This window comes from Pelophylax lessonae (assembly GCF_965119305.1).
Source record: "Pelophylax lessonae genome assembly, chromosome: 4".
Classification (NCBI taxonomy): domain Eukaryota; kingdom Metazoa; phylum Chordata; class Amphibia; order Anura; family Ranidae; genus Pelophylax; species Pelophylax lessonae.
In genome coordinates this window covers 663276554-663298022 of record NC_138771.1, presented here as the reverse complement: position 1 = coordinate 663298022, position 21469 = coordinate 663276554, and the positions used below count along the sequence as shown (strand labels likewise).

Below are 21469 nucleotides of genomic sequence, written 5' to 3'. Positions count from 1 at the left end.
TATTGTTATATAACACCCCGCTTCAATCTGTCGTTTTGGGGGGCCACTGCTTTATCACACCAGTTATAAAAAATATTATCTAGTAACGTTTGTCACTGTGTGTAGCAGAGTTAATGCAGCGAAAGAGGCAAAATTTCTGCAGTACCCAAAAACACTATTATGAAAGTATATTGTTATATAACACCCCGCTTCAATCTGTCATTTTGGGGGGCCACTGGTTTATCACACCAGTTATGAAAAATATTTTCTAGTAACTTTTGTCACTGTGTGTAGCAGAGTTAACATAGCGAAAGAGGCAAAATTTCTTCAGTACCCAAATACATTATAATATGCTTTCTATATTAGAAAGTATATTATAAGTGTATTACACCCCTATATACTGCACACCAAACAATAGTACACCTATACCAAATACCAGTCCTTTAAAGGACTTTTGCGGACCCATTACTGAGCGATTTGTGTCACTGACAATCTGTCCACATAGCAAACCTCTCCCTACACTGAAAAAAGACAGAATATAGACACTTAGACAGTACACCTAATACCAGTCATTAAAAGGAATTTTTTGGACCTATTACCGAGCATTTTGTGTCACTGACAGTCTGTCCCTGCTCCACACAGCAAACCTCTCCCTACACTGACAAAAAGCAGACTGTAAAATGGCAGCCAGGTCAGGTCTATTTATAAGGTAGGGGGTATGTCCATGTGCTGACATGTCTCAATTGGCTATCCTGTACCACCTGATGGATGTGTCATGAGTCAAAGTTCTTCACAATGTAAAAGAATATGGCGGCCACGAACATCGCCATATGTTCGCATGATGGGTGGACAGCGAACGAGCAAAGTTTGCCGAGAACCGACCGCCGGGCGAACCGCAAGGCCATCTCTATTCACCATGACTCCAAAACAATCCCGAAGGGACAACTTATGAGAGTCAGGAGGAACTGTACCTCTGATGAAGTATATAATGAACAGAGTCTGATTCTCAGGAGGAGGTTCCTTGAGAAGGGATACAAGGAGCAGGTGATTGATAAGGTGATAGATGAAGTAGGTATGATGGACCAATCAGTTCTACTTAATGAAAACAAACCAGAGAATATGAAAAAAACCAATGGTATGTGCATTTATTACCTCTTTTTCCACGCAGGCTTACCAAGCTAAGCGTATTATCAGGAAAATATGGGATATCCTGCAAGCTGACTATACCTTGAGAGATTTCCTTCCTGAACAGCCCGAAGTGATCTTTAGGAGAGCCCCAAATTCAAGGGACAAAATTGTGCACAAAGTGCTGGATCCTCCCAAGCCGAGTTTATCTTTAGTGAGAGGCCTGTGAGTTTTTTTTCCATGCAATAGATGTGTCATTTGCAGTCTAAGTCATGCCAGGCTCAAGAAAGTGGTTAGCTTTATTTCAAATGTAACTGGAAGAGCGTATGACATTGACACATTTATTTCATGTGAATCTAAATTTGTGGTCTACCTGTTAGAATGCGGTTGTAAAAAACAGTATGTGGGCTGCACGAAAAGGAGGCTTAGAGACAGGTTAAGGGAACATGTCTATTGCATTAGAGCGGGCTATAGGAGGCGTAGTCTATCCCTACACTATAGACAACATCATAATAGGAACCCTGCATGTCTGAAATTAACTTCCAAAGCCCTTCTGGACCCTCATTGGAGGGGTTGTAATAAAAAAAGAGAGGTCTCACAATTGGAGATTAAATGGCTCTAAGAGTTAAAATCCTTTTTTCCCTTTGGCCACAACATGGAGTGGCATATCAACTGTTTTATTGATAATAGTTGATCCCACTCTGGCTTAGGATTTATTTTTTGCATATTTTTTGGTTTGATATCCGATTCTCCTTTTCTTGTCCTCTTTTTCAATTATGCTTTATTGCTGTACCAGGTGAGTGGGGGATACGCGACAATCTCTCCTCGCTTAAGTGTTGAGTGAGGTTTTGAGGGTGTGATGCTGTTTCCTCTGACCTGTTGATGGTACCAGCTTGTATATTTGCAGGGGGGATTAGGGTTACTTAGCCGTCCCAATATTACATATATTACACTTATTTCAAAACTATAAATATTGTCCATTACTAGTGCTACAGTACATGGATGAATCAAACGCTGGTACTTTTGGTTTGATACTTTATTTGAAATTGAAAATTTTCTGATTACATTCCGTTTGTCCAGTGTAATTACCTGTGCTCTGTATCTGTGATCCCACAAAAGATGGCGCTGTTTGCGGGGGTACAGAGTAATAGCGGGCGTCCGGTCTATGATTAGAAAAATGTTTGCAGTGTAGATAAAAGGGCTCAGATTGACAAGTGACATTAACCCCTTGATGATCGGCAAATGGCCGGAAACGCGTTGTGCGTGTTTTACTACAGGGCATGTTTGCTGTGATTAGTTACGCTGCTGCTAAGCCTGTTACAGCGGCGGGACCCATGTAAGTGGCAGCTCTGTTTTTATACTATACTTTTAATAAATGGAGTCATTTTTAAACATATAACCTGGCCCTTATCTGTCCCACTCCTGTGAGAATGAGTGAGCTGTGAGCTGAATGACCGCAGTGAGAGGAGAGGAAGCAGAGCTGGCTTGGGATCCTTAAGACCAGTGGCGGCTTGTCAATAGGGGGGGCAGGGGTGCACCCCCCATAGCTAGTCACACAGTAAACACACACAGTAAAATGCAGCAAGCATCTTAAAAAAAAAAAAAGTGTACCTTTCAATGCGAGGGGCGCCGGACACATTGCTGTCTATGGGAGGGGTGGGGGGTTTTGAATCATGTGCTTTTTTTATCTGTTGCGGATTGGCGGGTTCCTGGTGTGCTCTCGGGGCCCACTAATGTTTTCCAAGTTTGCTGTCCTGTGATTGGTCCATATAGTTCATATTCCTATCGCACACCTTCCTGGTTTGTAGGCTCGTGTATGTTGGGTGCTGAAGCGATCACCAGTGGGCACTTGGATTAGTTACAAGTAAATACATATTCGCCAGCACACCAAGGCTCTTGCAAAAGCAGTCCAAAACTTTATTGAAGTTACGATCACATCAAAAATAGTGCAACTTCTCGGAGCCGCACAGGACCCCTTCGTCAGGCATGTGACCAATCAGGACGTCATAGGGGCAGTGGCAGGGCGGAGCGCCACTCTCTGCTTCCCGCCGCCTCACCACAGAGCCCAGCAGATGCCTTTGTCTCTCTTCTGGGCTGCAGTGGACTGTGACTACCTCGAATTATACAGCATTGCTCTCATCTGATCTTGGACTTGGTAAGTAAGCAAGGGACTTTTACTAGGGGGAAAATGCCGCTATGGAGCAGCTCATTGGGTCAGCAGGTCACAGTAGGAAGCTCAGTGTGTTTACAGAACACTGTGATGTGCAGTGTGATGTGTGATCGGTGCAGGCAGGAGTGATCCCTCCAGGGTGATGTGCTGGAAAAACTACTCTTTTGAATTATTTTCTGACTGAACAACACAACAAAAGAATAGCAGTCATTGTTAATGAATTTGGTGAAGACAGTGCTGTAGAAAAGTCTTTAGTCATCAGCCAAACTGGCGAGCTGTATAAGGAGTGGTTGGAGCTGAGAAATGGCTGCCTGTGCTGCTCCGTAAAGGACAACGGTTTTTAAAGCAATTGAAAATCTGATGCAAAAGAAGGGAAAGTTTGATTATATACTACTGTAAACAACAGGCGTGGCAGATCCAGGAGCTGTGGCCTCTATGTTTTGGGTTGATGCTGAACTGGGAAGTGATATATACCTGGATGGCATTGTATCAGTGGTTGATGCCAAGTATGCGTTGCTGGATAAGTGACCAGTGAACAAAGTTTTGGGCTTGTCTACAATTCACTTCTCCTGGGCATTTGATAGAGGCTTGGCTGGAGACCCGGTGTAATGTTAAAAAACCCTACCCTGTAAAAATTCCCTACCCTCGTCACTTCCTGTGCACATACGTCATTCAACAGCTGAGCCGCTTCCCACTGGGAAGGGATAGGGAATTTTCATGGGGTTGTGTTTTTTAACGTTCACTGCATCAGATATCAGCTGTTGCCGCACGTCCCGCTGCGCATGGGCAGCCACTACATTAAGTCATCTCTGTTCCAACCCTGAGATTTAACTGCGGGCGCGCATCATTCATCAGCAGGTGCGGCGTCTCACATGATCTCGGCTCCATGATTTATATTCTCACGCAACTTTTTTACCACGTTTTTTTGCCGCAAAGCAATGCCTATTACATTTTTCTTTTTGCGCCCCCCCCCGCAAAACTTTTGAGCACCAGCCGCCACTGCTTAGTATGGGTTGCTTACTACCAGCTGATCCGTGAGTGGCTTAACTGTTGAAAAAAGATCGGTATGCTGCTAATCTCATTACCCTTATGCTGGCTGAAAGTTTATAGCTGGTAAGTAGAGTTGAGCGGACACCTGGATGTCCGTGTTCGGCGGGTTCGGCCGAACTTGAAAAAAAAGTCCGGGTCCGTGTCCTGGACTTTTTCCGAACTTTACCCGGACACCGAACCCCGTTGAAGTCAATGGGGACCTGAACTTTCAGGCACTAAAATGGCTCTAAAACACCAAAGGAAAGGGCTAGAGTGCTGCAAATGGCAGCAAAACGTAGTTAAGAGCATGACAAGTGCTCTGCAAACAAATGTGGATAGGGAAATAACTTAAAACAACAAAAAAAAAAAACTGAAAAATAAAACAATGTTCTTCATCTCTGAAGGACGAGGCCCATATGGAGTAGGAGGGAGGTTGAGGTGGTGGTGGATGTGGCGGTGTCATAGGCGTGCGCACAGGGTGTGCCGGGTGTACCTGGGCACACCCTAATCACCTAGGGCACATTAGCATTATCGCTCTGTTTGCCAGTGAGGAGATGGGAAAGATCTCCCTCGGACCTGCTCTGCTCTATTTCTCTTTGCCAGCAGGGAGAGTAATGTATCGGGCCATGTACATGTAAGCAAACACATGCATGTGTATTTAAACTTTGGGGTGCACACCTTAATGCAATAGGCTGCGCACACCTATGGGCGGTGTAGGTGGAAGCGGCGGTGGAGGAGGACGAGGTAGCCAACACTGCTTTTTATCAGAAATTTTAAATGAGGGTACACCCCAAAAGAGTGAGAGAGAGCAAAAATGGAACAATGGGTGGGTAAGGTCGGTATCCATTGCTATTCTGCATAAGGTACGGAAAAGTCCCGTGGGATCCATGCCTGGTTCATTTTAATGAACGTGAGCTTGTCCACATTGTCTCTGGACAGGTGGCTGCGCTTGTCTGTGATAACGCCCCCAGCCGTGCTAAATACCCATTCAGATAATACACTGGCTGCAGGGCACGCCAGCACCTCCAAGGCGTAAAGGGCAAGCTCAGGCCATGTGCCCAATTTGGAGACCCAGAAGTTGAAGGGGGCAGACCCGTCATTCACTACATGTAGGCGTGTGCACACATACTGCTCCACAATGTGGGTGAAATGCTTCCTCCTGCTAAGACGTTCCATATGAGCTGCTGGTGCTGCTGTTTGTTGTGGCGTGCTGACAAAGCTTTTCCACATTTCGGCCATGCTAACCCTGCCTTCTGAGGTGCTGGCGGTGCCCTGGTTGCGTTGGCGACCTCTTCCTCCTCCTCCTCTTCCTCTGCCTTGTGCTTCCACTGTGGCCCTGCTGTCAGGTGGGAATGCCAGCAGCATCGCGTCTACCAGCGTGCGTTTGTACTCGCGCATCTTGCGATCGCGCTCCAGTGAGTGAATTAAGGACGGTACGTTGTCCTTGTAATGGGGATCCAGCAGCGTGGCCACCCAGTAATCAGCACAAGTTAGAATGTAGGCAACTCGGCGGTCGTTGTGGAGACACTGCAACATGTAATCGCTCATGTGTGCCAGGCTGCCCAGAGGCAACGAAAGGCTGTCCTCTGTGGGAGGTGTATTGTCTGTGTCCTCTGTATCCCCCCAGTCACACACCAGCGATGGCCATGAGCATGCCTGGGTGCCACCCTGCTGTGAACATGGTTCCATCTCCTCCTCCATCTCCTCCTCCTCATCCTCCTCATCCTCCAGAACTGTGCCCCTGCTGGACAATTGTGTCCCTGGCGTTTGTGTGTGCAGGAACCCACCCTCTGAGCCCCTTGCGAATGACTGCCCTGAAAGCCTTGGAAATGTTACCTCTTCATCCTCCTCCTCCTCCTCCTCATCGTGTGCCACATCCTCTTCCATCATCGCCCGCATTGTTTTTTGAAGGAGGCATAGAAGTGGGATAGTTAAGCTGACAACGGCGTCATCTGCACTGGCCATGTTGGTGGAGGACCTCATCGTCCTCCACATCATCTTCCACCCAGTCTTCACCCCTGTCCGCCTTGTCGGTCTTGGCGCCTGCGTTTCATCATCATCGGAGACGTGCTGCGATGGTCCTTGCATGTACTCATCTTGAGAAATAAGTGGTTGGGCAACGCTGCACTCAATCTCTTCCACTTCTGGGGCAGGGCTAGGTGGATGGCCCTGGGAAACCCTGCTGACAGAGTCCTCAAAAAGAAGAAGAGACTGCTGTATGACTTGGGGCTCAGGATGAGGAGTAGGAGGAGTTCGGAACAGGCAGGAGGCAGACTGAAGCACCCTCAAATCCTCGGCAGTATGAGATGCGCCCCAAAAATTGGAAAGGTGTATCTCACACGTACCGACACAGACTATCCCGCAATTTTATTGTTTTTACTCCAAAGGTGTAGATTAAATAGCGGAATAGAAAATATTATTAAAAAAAGGTGTATGTATCTCACATGTACAGAACCAGACTAGGCCGCGATTACTATTTTTTGTTCCCCCAAAGGCAGGATGAGGAGTAGGAGGAGTTCGGAACAGGCAGGAGGCAGACTGAAGCACCCTCAAATCCTCGGCAGTATGAGATGCGCCCCAAAAATTGGAAAGGTGTATCTCACACGTACCGATACAGACTATCCCACAATTTAATTGTTTTTACTCCAAAGGTGTAGATTAAATAGCGGAATAGAAAATATTATCAAAAAAAAGGTGTATGTATCTCACACGTACAGAACCAGACTAGGCCGCGATTACTATTTTTTGTACCCCCAAAGGCAGGATGAGGAGTAGGAGGAGTTCGGAACAGGCAGGAGGCACACTGAAGCACCCTGCAATCCTCGGCAGTATGAGATGCGCCCCAAAAATTGGAAAGGTGTATCTCACACGTACCGATACAGACTATCCCGCAATTTAATTGTTTTTACCCCAAAGGTGTAGATTGAATAGCGGAATAGAAAATATGATATCAAAAGGTGTATGTATCTCACACGTAGAGACCCAGGCTAGGCCCAAATTACTATTTTTGTACCCCCAAAGGCACGATGAGGAGTAGGAGGAGTTCGGAACAGGCAGCACCCTCAAATCCTCGGCGGTATGAGATGCACCCCAAAAATTGGAAAGGTGTATCTCACACGTGCCGATACAGACTATCCCCCAATTTAATTGTTTATACCCAAAGGTGTAGATTGAATAGCGGAATAGAAAATATGATATAAAATTGGTGATTTATCAATAGCACATGTGAACAGCAGTGTCTTATATCAGTCAGCTCTGCTGCAGGCTATGGAGGGAAAAAAAAAAAAATCCCCTTTTAAGTTTGTAATTTTTAACTAGATTAGTACAGACTATGCCACAATTTTTTTTTTTTAACCCAAGGGTGTATATTGAATAGTGGAATAGAAAAAAGTGTATAACTTTTGAAATCACTCAATAATAGCACATGTGAACACAGCAGTGTATTATCACAGTCAGCACAGCAGCACTGAAGGAAAAACGCTGCACACAACTGACTGATGAAAAAGACTTTTCTCCCTTCTCCTCAGTGGGCAAAAAGATTGTGTTCACACCACCCCACACACAGCAAAATCGATGTGGACCACTGACACCTGCCTATCTCCAGACTCTCCCTAAAAGGATCGATAAGATCGGTCACTGCCGGCACTGCAAACTACCCCCACACTGCAAAATCGATTGTAGTAGAACACTGACCCTGCCTATCTCCAGTCTCTCCCTAAAAGGATTGATAAGATCGGTCACTGCCGACACTGCAAACCCCCCCCACACAGCAAAATTGATTCTAGAACACTGACCCTGCCTATCTCCAGTCTCTCCCTAAAATGCCTATATCTCGCCCTGCCTGCAGCACTCTGACCTGTCCCTCAATTCTATTTCGGACACAATATGATTTTTTTGCCTGTCTGTCCCTAATCAGCAGCCAGCACGTATGATGTGTGCTCTGTCCCTGTACTACAGCATAATGACGCAGCGGCGCTCAGTCTCGAACTTATAAAGACTTGGTCACATGCTTCAGATGGCCAATCACAACTACTAATACATTTGTAGGCATGGCTGGGATGGCTTAAGGCACACCAGTTAAACGCTTGTTGATTGGCTGTTGAAAGCCCGCCATGAAAAGCGCGCCAATACATACAAAACCCGGAAATAAAATGACCGAACACGGATTTTTACCCGAACATACAGTAAAGTTTTCGGGTCCGTGTTTGGGTAACAAAAATCCAATTATTCGGTACGAACACGAATAATGCAGTCCGTGTTCGCTCAACCCTACTGGTAAGTGTTCATTGCATAGGGGAAGCAGGGAGCTTCTGTGTATCAGCACTTTCATCAGTTATATCTATCTCCTACTATGAGTGTGGTTCCTCCCCTTATAACACTGTGTATCTGATTGAAGCAGAGTCACACTATGTTGCTTTTTCATGTTTTTTTCATGCTGTACGAGTGACGGACTACCGGAGGACTTTTTACCTTTATGGTTCTCTGCATAAAGCTGTATCTACACTGCTGAAGGACTTATATAATGTTTCACTGTGAACAGTTTGAAAAGCTAAGTGACACTTTCTTCGGGCGCTGCAGATCCTTTTACCTTCGATATACCAGAACTGTGTCTGTACATTTTGCAAGCTGCCTTTGTCTTTATGCGCAGATGTTCATACACACGATAAACAGGTGAAACCAGCCCCATGTGTTGGGGGATGTGTCTTTGGATAAATCCGGCTGTGGCTGCTTTCACCTGTTTACTAACGGCTTTGCTAGGTGTGCTTTGTTTGGGACCTTTCTCTATATACAGTATATCTGCATTCCTGTCTCTACACGTTACAGGAAGTAAGCCCCGTCCTACCCTCCACTTCCTTCCTCTGTGTCCATCAACGTATGACAGAAAGTCAATGAGTTCTGGAGAAGTAAAGCGAGTATGGAAAGTTCTAAGGATATTAGGCCACTGATGATAAAATTCACTGATTTTAATGGAAACATTTCACATCCTTCCAGATAAGGAGATATTTGGCTTTGATGTACCTTAGATTTTCAGATATTTACCATTCAATCACATCAAGAGACAAGTAAGAGGTAGCACATCAAGTACATAGATCTGGAGAAGAGGTGGCACCCTGCTGAAACCTTTCATTGCAATGTCAGTCCCTCTACCTAGCCCCCCTAGATTGGGCTGGCTCATAAGGACTGACCCATAGATCATTACTGATTATGTGTACATTATGAATTTTTGGACAAAAAAGTGTTACATAGTTGGTAAGGTTCAATAAAGACACCAGTCCATCCAGTTCAACCTGTTTGGGTGTGTATACTTATGTCTTTAACATTCCCCATATCCCTGTATATTGCATTCACTAAGATGCCCATCTAAGAGTTTGTTGAAAAAATCAACACTACCCGCAGGCATCATTAACTGCGGAGGGGAGCTCCACATCCTTAATGCTCTGACAGTAAAGACCCACTTACACAGTTTAAGGTTGAAACCACTTCTTATCCGACATCATTAAGTGGCCATATGTCCTTTTTGGCACCCTGAGACTAAATAGTTTCCTCCCTGTGCTAGAACAACCATTTAGATATGTGTATATTGTGATAACATCTCCTGTTAAGCCTCTCTTCTCCAGGGAGAGCAAGCCTAATGTTTGTATTAGTTCCCCATAACTAAGGTTGACCAGCCCCCTTATTAGCTTTGCTGCCCTTCTCTGGACTCTCCAGTCCCAGCACATCCATCCTGAGGACTGGTGACCAGAACTGGACAGCATATGCAAGCTGTGACTGGACCATATCTTGCAAAGCTTGGGGTGGATTAAATTAAAGCCTCAACAATGTTCTTAAGTTCAAAAATCCATCGGTATGCCACCTTTTTAGATCATTTTGCCAGATGTTAGTGTTGGGGATATGTAAAAAGGGTTTTGATATTTGGGGTTTCGGTGTCTTACTTTAGAGTTACATCATATGGCGTTCCATCCACCCATTTCCAGGTTCCATCCATATCTGTTAGACCGATCCACAAAGATGTGCCGTTTGCAATCCTACGCAGAAAATCCTTACAAAAGACAAAAGATAGAAGATGTTTGAAGATGAATTATTATACACATGCGCACAAACACACTATGGCCAAATTGGTGAGATGACAGTTGAGCTGCCAGTGTATTTTTGGATTAAACTGGGTCACCATGAGGAAACCCACACAAAAATTGTGAGAACCCTGCACACCCCAACACAAATGTAATCCTCCCCCTGGGACATAGATATGGTACGACCCATCTCCAGGCTCAGGACATCCCTGAGGTTAGCCTAAGAAAATGGACAGCAAGGTCAAGTTTGAAAAATGGAGAACAGAGGAAATGTATTCTAGAAAAACAACCGTTTCACAGCATGTGGCAATCCAACCTAAAATCATAGACATTAGACTGAAGATCATGCGTAGAAACCTATAGATTATGAAAAAATAAAAATATTTTCACTGAAAACTGTGAAAGGATAAGTTTGGGGTATTTATTCTTATTTTGGGTGTAACAAGTAACATGTTCCAGCTCCTGCAGCCTCTCCCCGATACCCCTCCCCCCCTCCTCCAGTGTGACAGCGGGTGGGAGATCTTTGCCCAGCATCCACTGTCACAATTAAAAAACAGCATGGCAGTGAGGGGCTCCACCCACACAGCTGCGTCATTCATTCATTCTACACAACTACAAGCACTGTCTCCACAGTGGCAGACGACTTGTAGTTCTCAATGAACTGAGAGAGCGCTGGTGAGCGCTCTCATAGTTCATTGATTTAACTGCCCATAAGGAGGAGCGGGCAGACAGCTGAGAGTCTGCAGGATCCTGGCATTGCACCCATGATTGTTCTGCTTTATGTTATCCCCCCCTTCCACATTTGGCACATAATTATTTTTTTGGGAAGGAGTACCTAGTTTTAATAAGTACCCGCTCCCACTTCCACTTGGATCAAATAGGTGATTCAAACAGAAATTTGCTTGCAGATTTCTGGGAAACATCACAGGTCCCAGAAGGCTGTGTGACCATTTACAAAGCATAGCGCTGGAAGCTAGATATGAATCCGCAAGTAGTCACACCTGGCATATCACACTAAAGGATTTGTAGCTGCTGACCTCGACATGTTTTTTTCTAGGTTGAAGAACCGCTTTAAGTCCAAAGATATGCATGGCATCTCCTGGGCTTATCTCTATTATTTACATTTGATAGGTTTATGGCTCTGCACTAATGACCAGGATCTGAGAGGAGAGACACACACAGAGCAGCTATGCCCGCCCCTCCTCTCTGCTGCCCATTCACAGAAGCCTTTGTACTTTTTTAACGTGTTCACATAATACCAAGGCTTCTGTGATTGGGTAGGAGAGGAGGAGGGGAGGAGCGGGCATAGCGGCTGCAGTGACAATATTGTGGAAGATGCAGAAATCAGAAGGATCCCAGAAACACATTAATAGTTGTCTTCTGGGAGTACTATAAAGCTATCAGATAAAAATAATTTAGATAAATCCAGGGGATGTCATTCACCCCTTTATTCCTTTACATTTTTTTTTCAAAGTAATTTTTATTGGTTTTAAGAAAACAAACAAACAAATAAACAAACAAACATGCGAGTGAACATTCCCATTTGGTAAAGTAATGGTCACAAGAATAATGGTAACAAGGTGGACATCCATAGAGCACATAGGTGTGACACAGAGATGGATATAGATAAGAGAATCATAAAAACATCAGAAATATCATCAGGTATACCATGTAGTCCATGCCTCAAAGCATGTAAGGGGTATATGGGTTCTGGCTGCCAATAGTCTTTCATATTGGTGGTTTAAGTTAACCTGGGCAAGAACTTCAGAGGGATTGGGGGAGATGCTGTCCTTCCAATGCCTAGCTATGACCAGTTTGGCTGCAAGTAGTATGTGTGTTACAATCGACTTATAAGGATGGTCTATGTTGTCTATGTTGATATGGAGAATGGCTAAGGCGGGATCAGGAGGGTTTAGGATCCCCGTGATGTCAGCATAATTTGGAATATTTTACGCCAGTAACTGGTGATACTGATACAGGTCCAGAAGATATGGTATATGGTGACTGGATGTCCACAGTCCCTCCAGCAGAGTGGAGAATAGGCAGGAATAAACTTTGCCAGAAGGACTGGGGTTTTGTACCATCTGGCTACCACTTTCTGGGAAAGATCCCAGTGGTTGGTACAATGTGAAGCTGTGTTTACTGCTTTGAAAGCCTGGGTCCATTTTTGGGGTGTAAATTGTTTACCTAAATCGAGCTCCCATTTCAGCATTGGGGGAGTTTTTTTTCAAATGTTGTTTTATTTTGTATGAGATTGTAGAAGAGGGAGATGCCTTTTTTTCCTTCCCCCGGTCTACCGTAGAATTCCTGTGCTTGGCTATGTAGTTGTATATTGGGAGGTGGGTATTTAGATACTACAAACAATGCACTGACTCCGACTCCGACTCCTACTCCTACTAAATTTAGATTGGAATTAAAAAAAAAGCAAGTTTAAATGTCCAAATTCACAAAAAGTTATAATTAACGACTTAGTATAAGTAAACTTATAATTGAGGAGGCCAAATGTAAAAAGGAAGAACTACAGAAAGTACTGAAAGGATGTTTTGTCTTCCTTAAAATGGATGCATGCACACGTCACAGAGTCAATTATTTTGCTATTAATATTAGATTTGTGGATGAAAATAACAAAACAATAACATGGACCCTTGAATTAAAGGACACTCAGGCACATCACACCAGTGATTACCTTCAGAAGTTAGTGGAGGGTGTTATAGAAGATTTTGAAATTACAAAGGAACAGATTTTATGTGTTGTGACAGATAACGCTTCTAACATGTTGAGCACAATTGAGAAGATGAACGCAGATGAAGAAAGTAACAAACAGATATTAGAGTTAGAGGAAGACATCTCTGCAAGTATTGGAGAAAGTTTAGAAACTGAAGAGAATGCTGACATTTTTTTAGACTACTTTGTTGAAGAAGCATTGAAGCTTGCTACTATTCATCATATGCGATGTGCTGTTCATACACTGCAACTTGCCATAAGAGATGGATTAAACGATCGCCATGCATTGGCAAATTACGGCAAGTAACTGTTGCAGTCAGGGCCCCAAAAACAGATGCAATTTTGAAAAGACGTGCAGGGAAAGGAGCCATTTTGGATCAAACACCTCGCTGGGGAAGCACTTATTTAATGGTGAAGCGTTTGCTTGAACTTAAAGACTTCATAGAAGAAATGGACAATGAAAATCTTGCATTAACTGAAAGCCAGTGGACACAAACAAAAGAGCTGGAGAACCTTCTTTCTCACCCCTTCACTGTCACCAAGAGGTTGCAATGTGACGATCTAACCCCAGGTAAATTCCTCTTGGAATGGAAGAGCCTGTTATATTGCCTGAACAAAAATGGAGGGTTAATAGCTGAGGGCATTACATCTTCAATGATGAAAAGAGAGAGCCTTTTGCTGGAAAATGAAATCTTGTTAGCGGCTATTTATGTCGACCCAATGAGCCGACTTTTGTTGAACAGCGAACAGACTGCTACTGGGAAAAAGGCCCTCTATGATGTAGCAGTTCGCATAAAGGGATTACGAACTGAAATACCTCCACAGGATGAAGTTCTTTTAAGCAATAGTGGTAATTCAGTATCATCTTCTTCGAAGAATTAGACTTTGATTCCTTCTTAGACAAAATGGAAGTTGCTAAAGGAAAGCGACTTTGCATAAGCGTTACAGAACCAGTAAATGTCCAAATTAAAAAAATCCAACAGGAGTTTTATAAAGCACTAAAAGAAGTTGAAAAGTAATGATCGCTCATCAAAACTTACTGTTGAAGAAGCCATCCTTGTTTATCCAGAGATCTTTAGTGATGTGGCCAGAATAGTTACTGCAATGCCACCCACCCAAGTCAGTGTTGAAAGATTAATACATAGTAATACAGAGGAGTCGGAAGTACAAAAAACTGAGGAGTCGGAGTCGGAACATTTATCTACCGACTCCACAGTCCTGTTAGATAGGAAGGCTTTTATTTGTGCATAGGAGTAGGAAATAGAGGGTAGTAGTCCGTGTTCTGTTGTGTTTAGTGGTTTAAGGTCACTGGCCATAGTGATCTCATCTAATCATAGCAGGCCATGGTCGTTCTATTTGTGAACTGAAAGGTATGGGATGAGATCTTCCAGTACCTGTAGAGGATTGCAGAGCGTGGTGGAAGCTTGGTGAATACGTGAGGAAGTTATGAGGTTCCTCTAAGCTGTCAGTGTCGCTTGTGTTGTGGGAGGAAAGGTGTATAGGTTCATAGGCTTCCAAGTGTCTGCCAAGAGTAAGAGGTGTAATGAAGTAGAACATGTTAATGCTCTTTCAACCATTGTTTTGTTTGGGACAATAACGTCGCCGTGTGATAGTCCTCTATAACTGGCCAGCTAGTGCCATCTACTTTTATCACGTTTTATGAGATATGTCATGGAGGTCTTTTTCCCAGCCACACAAATTGTTTGATCAGACCATTTAGTGATATGTGGACATGTGATATAGACACAGAGGAGAGCTGGCATGGGAGGGGCATGAAAGTGTCTTCGTCCCATTACTGTATGTCTATAAGAAATAATTCTGATAGACATACAGTATCTCACAAAAGTGAGTACACCCCTCACATTTTTGTAAATATTTTATTCTATCTTTTCATGTGACAACACTGAAGAAATGACACTTTGCTACAATGTAAAGTAGTGAGTGTACAGCTTGTATAACAGTGTAAATTTGCTGTCCCCTCAAAATAACTCAACACACAGCCATTAATGTCTAAACTGCTGGCAACAAAAGTGAGTACACCCCTAAGTGACAACGTCCAAATTGGGCCCAATTAGCCTTTTACCCTCCCCGGTGTCATGTGACTCATTAATGTTACAAGGTCTCAGGTGTGAATGGGGAGCAGGTGTGTTAAATTTGGTGTTATCACTCTCACTCTCTCATACTGGTCACTGGAAGTTCAACATGGCACTTCATGGCAAAGAACTCTCTGAGGGTCTGAAAAAAAAATGGTTGCTCTATATAAAGATGGCCTAGGCTATAAGAAGATTGCCAAGACCCTGAAACTGAGCTGCAGCACGGTGGTCAAGACCATACAGCGGTTTAACAGGACAGGTTCCACTCAGAACAGGCCTCGCCATGGTCAACCAAAGAAGTTAAGTGCTGTGCTCAGAATCATATCCAGAGGTTCTCTTTGGGAAATAGATGTATGAGTGCTGCCAGCATTGCTGCAGAGGTTGAAGGGGTGGGGGGTCAGCCTGTCAGTGCTCAGACCATACGCCGCACACTGCATCCAATTGGTCTGCATGGCTGTCATCCCAGAAGTAAGCCTCTTCTAAAGATGATGCACAAGAAAGCCTGCAAACAGTTTGCTGAAGACAAGCAGATTAAGGACATGGATTACTGGAACCATGTCCAAGATAAACTTATTTGGTTCAGATGGTGTCAAGCGTGTGTGGTGGCAACCAGGTGAGGAGTACAAAGACAAGTGTGTCTTCCTACAGTCAAGCATGGTGGTGGGAGTGTCATGGTCTGGGGCTGTATGAGTGCTGCCGGCACTGGGGAGCTACAGTTCATTGAGGGAACCATGAATGCCAACATGTACTGTGACATACTGAAGCGAAGCATGATCCCCTCCCTTTTCGAGATTGGGCCGCAGGGCGGTATTCCAACATAATAATGACCACTGCCTTGCTAAAGAAGCTGAGGGTAAAGGTGATGGACTGGCCAAGCATGTCTCCAGACCTAAACCCTATTGAGCATCTGTGGGGCATCCTCAAACGGAAGGTGGGGGAGCTTAGGATCTTTAACATCCACCAGCTCAGTGATGTCATCATGGAGGAGTGGAAGAGGATTCCAGTGACAACCTGTGAAGCTCTGGTGAACTCCATGCCCAAGAGGATTAAGGCAGTGCTGGAAAATAATGGTGGCCACACAAAATATTGACACTTTGGGCCCCATTTGGACATTTTAACTTAGGGGTGTACTCACTTTTGTTGCCAGCGGTTTAGACATTAATGGCTGTGTGTTGAGTTATTTTGAGGGGACAACAAATTTACACTGTTATACAAGCTGTACACTCACTACTTTACATTGTAGCAAAGTGTCATTTCTTCAGTGTTGTCACATGAAAAGATAGAATAAAATATTTACAAAAATGTATTTTGTGAGATACCATAGGTACATAGATATATGCATGGGTTTCCATAGTTATCATAAATCAAAGTATGACTGACAATCCAAGGTGTAATAGTATATATGATAACATTTCTCTACGCTTTTTGCAAAATTTGTCAGTCATAGTTTGATTTATGTTAACCATGGAAACCCATGCATATATCTATGTATCTATGTCTATCAGAATTATTTCTATTGTATGTACCAAAGTGTTTAAAATTTGATACATTTTGCACATTTTTACCTTGTGGTTTGTGTCTTACAAAGTCCCTTGGGCATTCTTCTTTTTTGTACACATTTGATATAACAGAGGCCAGCTAAGAAAGACTTCAGAGATGTCATAAACCTCCACTAGAGGGTCTTCAAATCACTTCTAACAAAGCCTACCATGAAAGCCCCCCTTAAACCATTTAGTGAGCAACACGTATCTGTGATGCTAGGGGTTTTCATACTTCCTACCGCTGTCAGGAATATGAAATGCTTAGCTACGCCTAAAGATCTGCGAATGCGCATAATGCAGGTTGTGGTCCGGTGTAAAGAATCTTATCTGTACTTACATACACGAGTGTTCATTATTGCACATGTGCATTAGCGTCATTCACTTCAATACCGGGTACTTTTACCCCTTTCCTGCCCAGGCCGATTTTTAGCTTTCAGCACTCTCACACTTTGAATGACAATTGCGTGGTCATGCAACACTGTACCCATATGACATTGTAATCATTTTTTTTTTAGATAGATTGACCTTTCTTTTGGTGGAATTTCACCACTGGGTTTTTTTTTTTTTTTTGCTAAACAAATAAAAAAAGACTGAAAATGTTAAAAAAAAATTGAAAATAAATATGTTTTCTCCTTCTCTGATGGGCACTGAAGAGGTGGCACTGATGGGCACTGATGAGGAGACACTAATATGTAGCACTGATGGGCACTGATAATCAGCACTGATAGGCGGCACTAATATGCAACATTGATAGGCGGCACTGATGGGCACTGATGAGGAGACACTAATATGTAGCATTGATGGCTACTGATAGGCAACACTGATGGGTACTGATAGGCAGCACTGATATGCATCACTGATGGGCACTGATAGGTGACACTGATGGACACTGATGAGGTGGCACAAATGGCTACTGATGAGGAGGCACTAATATTTAGCACTGATAGCTACTAATAGGTGACACTGATGAGCACTGATATACAGCACTGATGGGCACTGATAGGTGGCACTGATGGGCACTGATGAGGTGGCACTGATGGACACTGATGAGGAGGCACTAATATGTTGTACTGATGGCTACTGATAGGTGGCACTGATGAGTACTGATAGGCAGCACTGATAGGTGGCACTCATTGGCACTGATATGCAGCACTGATGGGCACTGATAGGCAGCACCAATATGCAGCTCTGATGGGCACTGGTAGGCAGCACTGATGGGCACTGATGAGGAGGCACTAATATGTAGCACTGATGGCCACTGATAATTGGCACTGATGAGCAGCTTTTATAGGCACTGATAGGCAGCACTGTTTGGCACTGATGGGCCGCACTGATAATCACTGCACTCCCCCCTGTTAGGAGAGCCTCGTATTGGCTCTCCTCTACTCACGCCCTGTCAAGGTGACTTTAGGAATATGGATAACTGCCACTTCCTAGTTACATTGTGATCAGCTGTGATTGGACACAGCTGATCACATGGTAAAGAACCTACATTATAGGCTCTTTACCGGGATCGAAGATGCAGTGTTTTGGAGCAACACACTGCACCACCAATCGCAGCACTGCAAGCCCCCAAATCCTTTGAAGGGATGTGAAAAGATGGCTGCGCCCACAGCTCTGGTCCCCCGTCTTACCATAGACACTATGTGGGTGCTAAGAGTCATTTCTGAGGGTCAGTGACTCTGATGTATCAAGTTTTTTTTTTTTTTTTCTTTTAAACCTCTTATTTTACTATTTTACTAATGCTTATGTCAGTTTTTGTGATATCTTTTCTGTAAATAATTTTTTTTTATCATTTTTTTAACACAAATGGAGCTTTCTTTCTTTTGGTGCCATTAAATCACCTCTGGGTTTTTCATTTTTTGCTTAACAAATTAAAAAAGACAGAACGTTTAAAAAAAAATATTTTTTTTTAGCTTCACTGATGTGTGCGGATGAGGCTGCACTGATAGTTACTGATAGGCTGCACTGGTGGGCACTGATAAGCAGCACTCATTTGCACTGCTAAGTGGCACTGATATGTAGCTCTGATGGGCACTGCTAGGCAGCACTGATGGGCACTGATGGCCATTAATAGGAAGCACTCATGGGCACTGATGGGCACTGATAAATGGCACTGATGGGCACTGATATGTAGCACTGATGGGCACTAATGGGCATTAATAGGCAGCACTGATGGGCACTGATTGGGTTGCACTGATAATCAGGGCACTGATTATATGTGTGCATGTCCCCTGGCTCTGCTTTCCTCACACTGCCACAGTGTGTGAGGAAAGGTATGCCGACAGGCAAGTCTGTTTACATTGTGATCAACTGTGATTGGACACAGCTGATCACATGATAAAAGACGATTGTGATTGGCCCTTTACTCCGATCTGTGATTGGCTGTGTCAGGAAGACACAGCTTTTACAGAGCTTGCTGGATGCGGCGCCCTAGGGGGTTAGCAGGGGGCGTGGTTCCTGGAGGACATCCATGAACTCCCTCCCAGAACAACATAGCCATGCTGTAGCTGTATTTTGGCTATAGCACAGTATGGAAGGGGGTTAAAGAACTTTGTCTCTGTGAAGAAGCTACAGTAGTGTAAACTCTGTTACATTCCTGTCTGGATGAGGCAGCAAGTAATACACACATTTAAATCCCAGCAGATGCTGTAAAAGGTGTGTGTTTCTATTAAAACACAAGTGTGTGTACAAAGGATCAACTGCTCAGTTAACCTGCCTCGGGCATAATCAATCTAAGTATCCCGGTGCTTAGATTGTTGTCCTGCAAACTGGCATCAAATATTGCTGGAAGTGGAATTATCACAGTTGGGATTGTCTGTATAGCATTTATACCATCTCTCCCTCGTCATTAATGACCACCAGGTGGGCCTCCTTGTCCTCACAGTCTTTCTTAGAGGTGTTCCATAGCTGTAATTCTGTGGACAAGTTGTAGCAGCTGAGTCCATAGTTTGTCCATTCCTCACTGCATAATGGATCAGAAGAGTCTGAGGGAGCAAGAAAGAAGACAGTTCAGCCAAGATGGTAAAATTATAATAAAAGGAAATCACAGATAAACATCCCTGAGTCAGATCCTGGATTGTAATATGTCTTGGAAATTCCATCAATTAGATCTCCCTGTCCCTAGATCTCCCTGTCCCTATATATATATTTTTTTTTTTTTTTTTTCTTCATTTTCCAAAAAACTGTGAGCAACTGATTTACTGATTTTAATGGGGCTTAAAGTGAAACTATAAAAATGAAAATTCCTTAAAATATCGTGCCTGGGGGGTCCCCTGAATGTGCCTGTAAAGTAGTGCATCTCTACTATGCATGTAGTCTGCTGCTGCAATACTGACATTTCTAAAACAAAAAATGTCATATACAAATATACATAAAAATTTCAAATCACATGTACTTGTCTTACGGGTGCAGAAAAAATTGGGCCTTGCTTGTTGATGGTGCCTGAACAACGTAACCACAGCCTCGCAGTTACTCTTGCTGGGTGCAGGAATAGGACCTGCTGGTAAGAATTCCATGCAAATGGGAAATAGCATGTGCTATACAAGTGCCAAAAATTGGGCCTTTGCTGTATGTGGTGCCTGAACACTGTAACCAAGCCCTCGCAGTTGCTCTTGCTGGGTGCAGGAACGGGACCTGCTGGTAAGAATTCCATGCAAATTTGAAATCGCATGTGCTATACAAGTGCCAAAAATTGGGCCTTTGCTGTTGGTGGTGCCTGAGCACCGTGACCAAGGCCTTGCAGTTACTCTTGCTGGGTGCAGGAATGGGACCTGCTGGTCAGAATTCCATGCAAGTTTGCATGTGCTATACTAGTGCCAAAAATTGGGCCTTTCCTTAATGTGGTGCCTGAATGCCGTAACCAAGGCCTCGCAGTTACTCTTGCTGGGTGCAGGAACGGGACCTGCTGGTAAGAATTCCATGCAAATTTAAAATCGCATGTGCTATACAAGTGCCAAAAATTGGGCCTTTGCTGTTAGTGGTGCCTGAACACCGTAACCCCTCACAGTTAGCAGGGCACAGGGACAGGACCTGCTGTTAAAAGGGACATATGACATTTAAATTTTATCCACCTGTCATACAAGTGCTGAAAAATTATGCCTTGGGGGTTGGTAGTGACTGAAACCAAAAACATTGTTGGAAGCTAGCAGAATCAAGGTAGAGGAATAGGATAGGCAGCATATGCAGTCTTCAAGGGATGGCAGACCCCTAGCAAATTCAATCTGTTACATCAGCATCAGGGGCTTGACAGCTCTTGTTGATCCAGGACTGGTTCATTTTGATGAAAGTCAGCTGATCAACAGAGTCTGTGGACAGACACACTCCTTTGTCCGTCACAAAACCTCCAGCGGCACTAAACGTCCGTTTGGAAAGCACACTAGAAGCAGGACCGGCCAGTAGCTCCATTGCATATTGAGCAAGTTCTGGCCAGTGGTCCGTCCTCAAGACCCAGTAAGCCAGAGGTACCAGTGTCTGGTAAATCGGTACACAAAGATATTTCATCCTCTGCTCCCTCTGCGAAGGCAGGATGAGCTCTGTAACTTTACCCTTGTAAAGTGGATCAAGAAGGGTTGGCAACCAGTAATTATCCCTCTCCTTGATAGCACGAAAATCCTCGGGTCCTTTTGCAGGCTTTGCAGAATCAGGGAGCCCATGCAACATAAGTTAGAGGAGGCATGAGCTTCTGAGTCCTCTGGGTCACTAAGAATGACATTGTCAGCAGGAGAAACCTCTCCC

The 21469-nt window shown here is 44.0% G+C and overlaps 1 protein-coding gene and 2 long non-coding RNA genes across 3 annotated transcripts in view; 1 reads left to right on the top strand and 2 right to left on the bottom strand.

The window, feature by feature from the left end:
• Nucleotides 1-19640, bottom strand: part of LOC309554197 — a 31813-nt gene extending 12173 nt beyond the window's left edge. The window contains exons 1-2 of the long non-coding RNA XR_014225211.1: nucleotides 19568-19640; nucleotides 10237-10343 (exon numbers count right to left, since the gene is read on the bottom strand). This is a non-coding gene — a long non-coding RNA (uncharacterized lncRNA). The remainder of the gene's footprint in view (nucleotides 1-10236; nucleotides 10344-19567) is intronic.
• The window catches only part of LOC309554195 (C-type lectin domain family 10 member A-like), a 1138017-nt gene that overhangs the window by 215204 nt on the left and 901344 nt on the right, over nucleotides 1-21469 (bottom strand). The window lies entirely within an intron of this gene.
• LOC309554196 overlaps nucleotides 1-21469 on the top strand; it is a 1064551-nt gene that overhangs the window by 216414 nt on the left and 826668 nt on the right. The window lies entirely within an intron of this gene.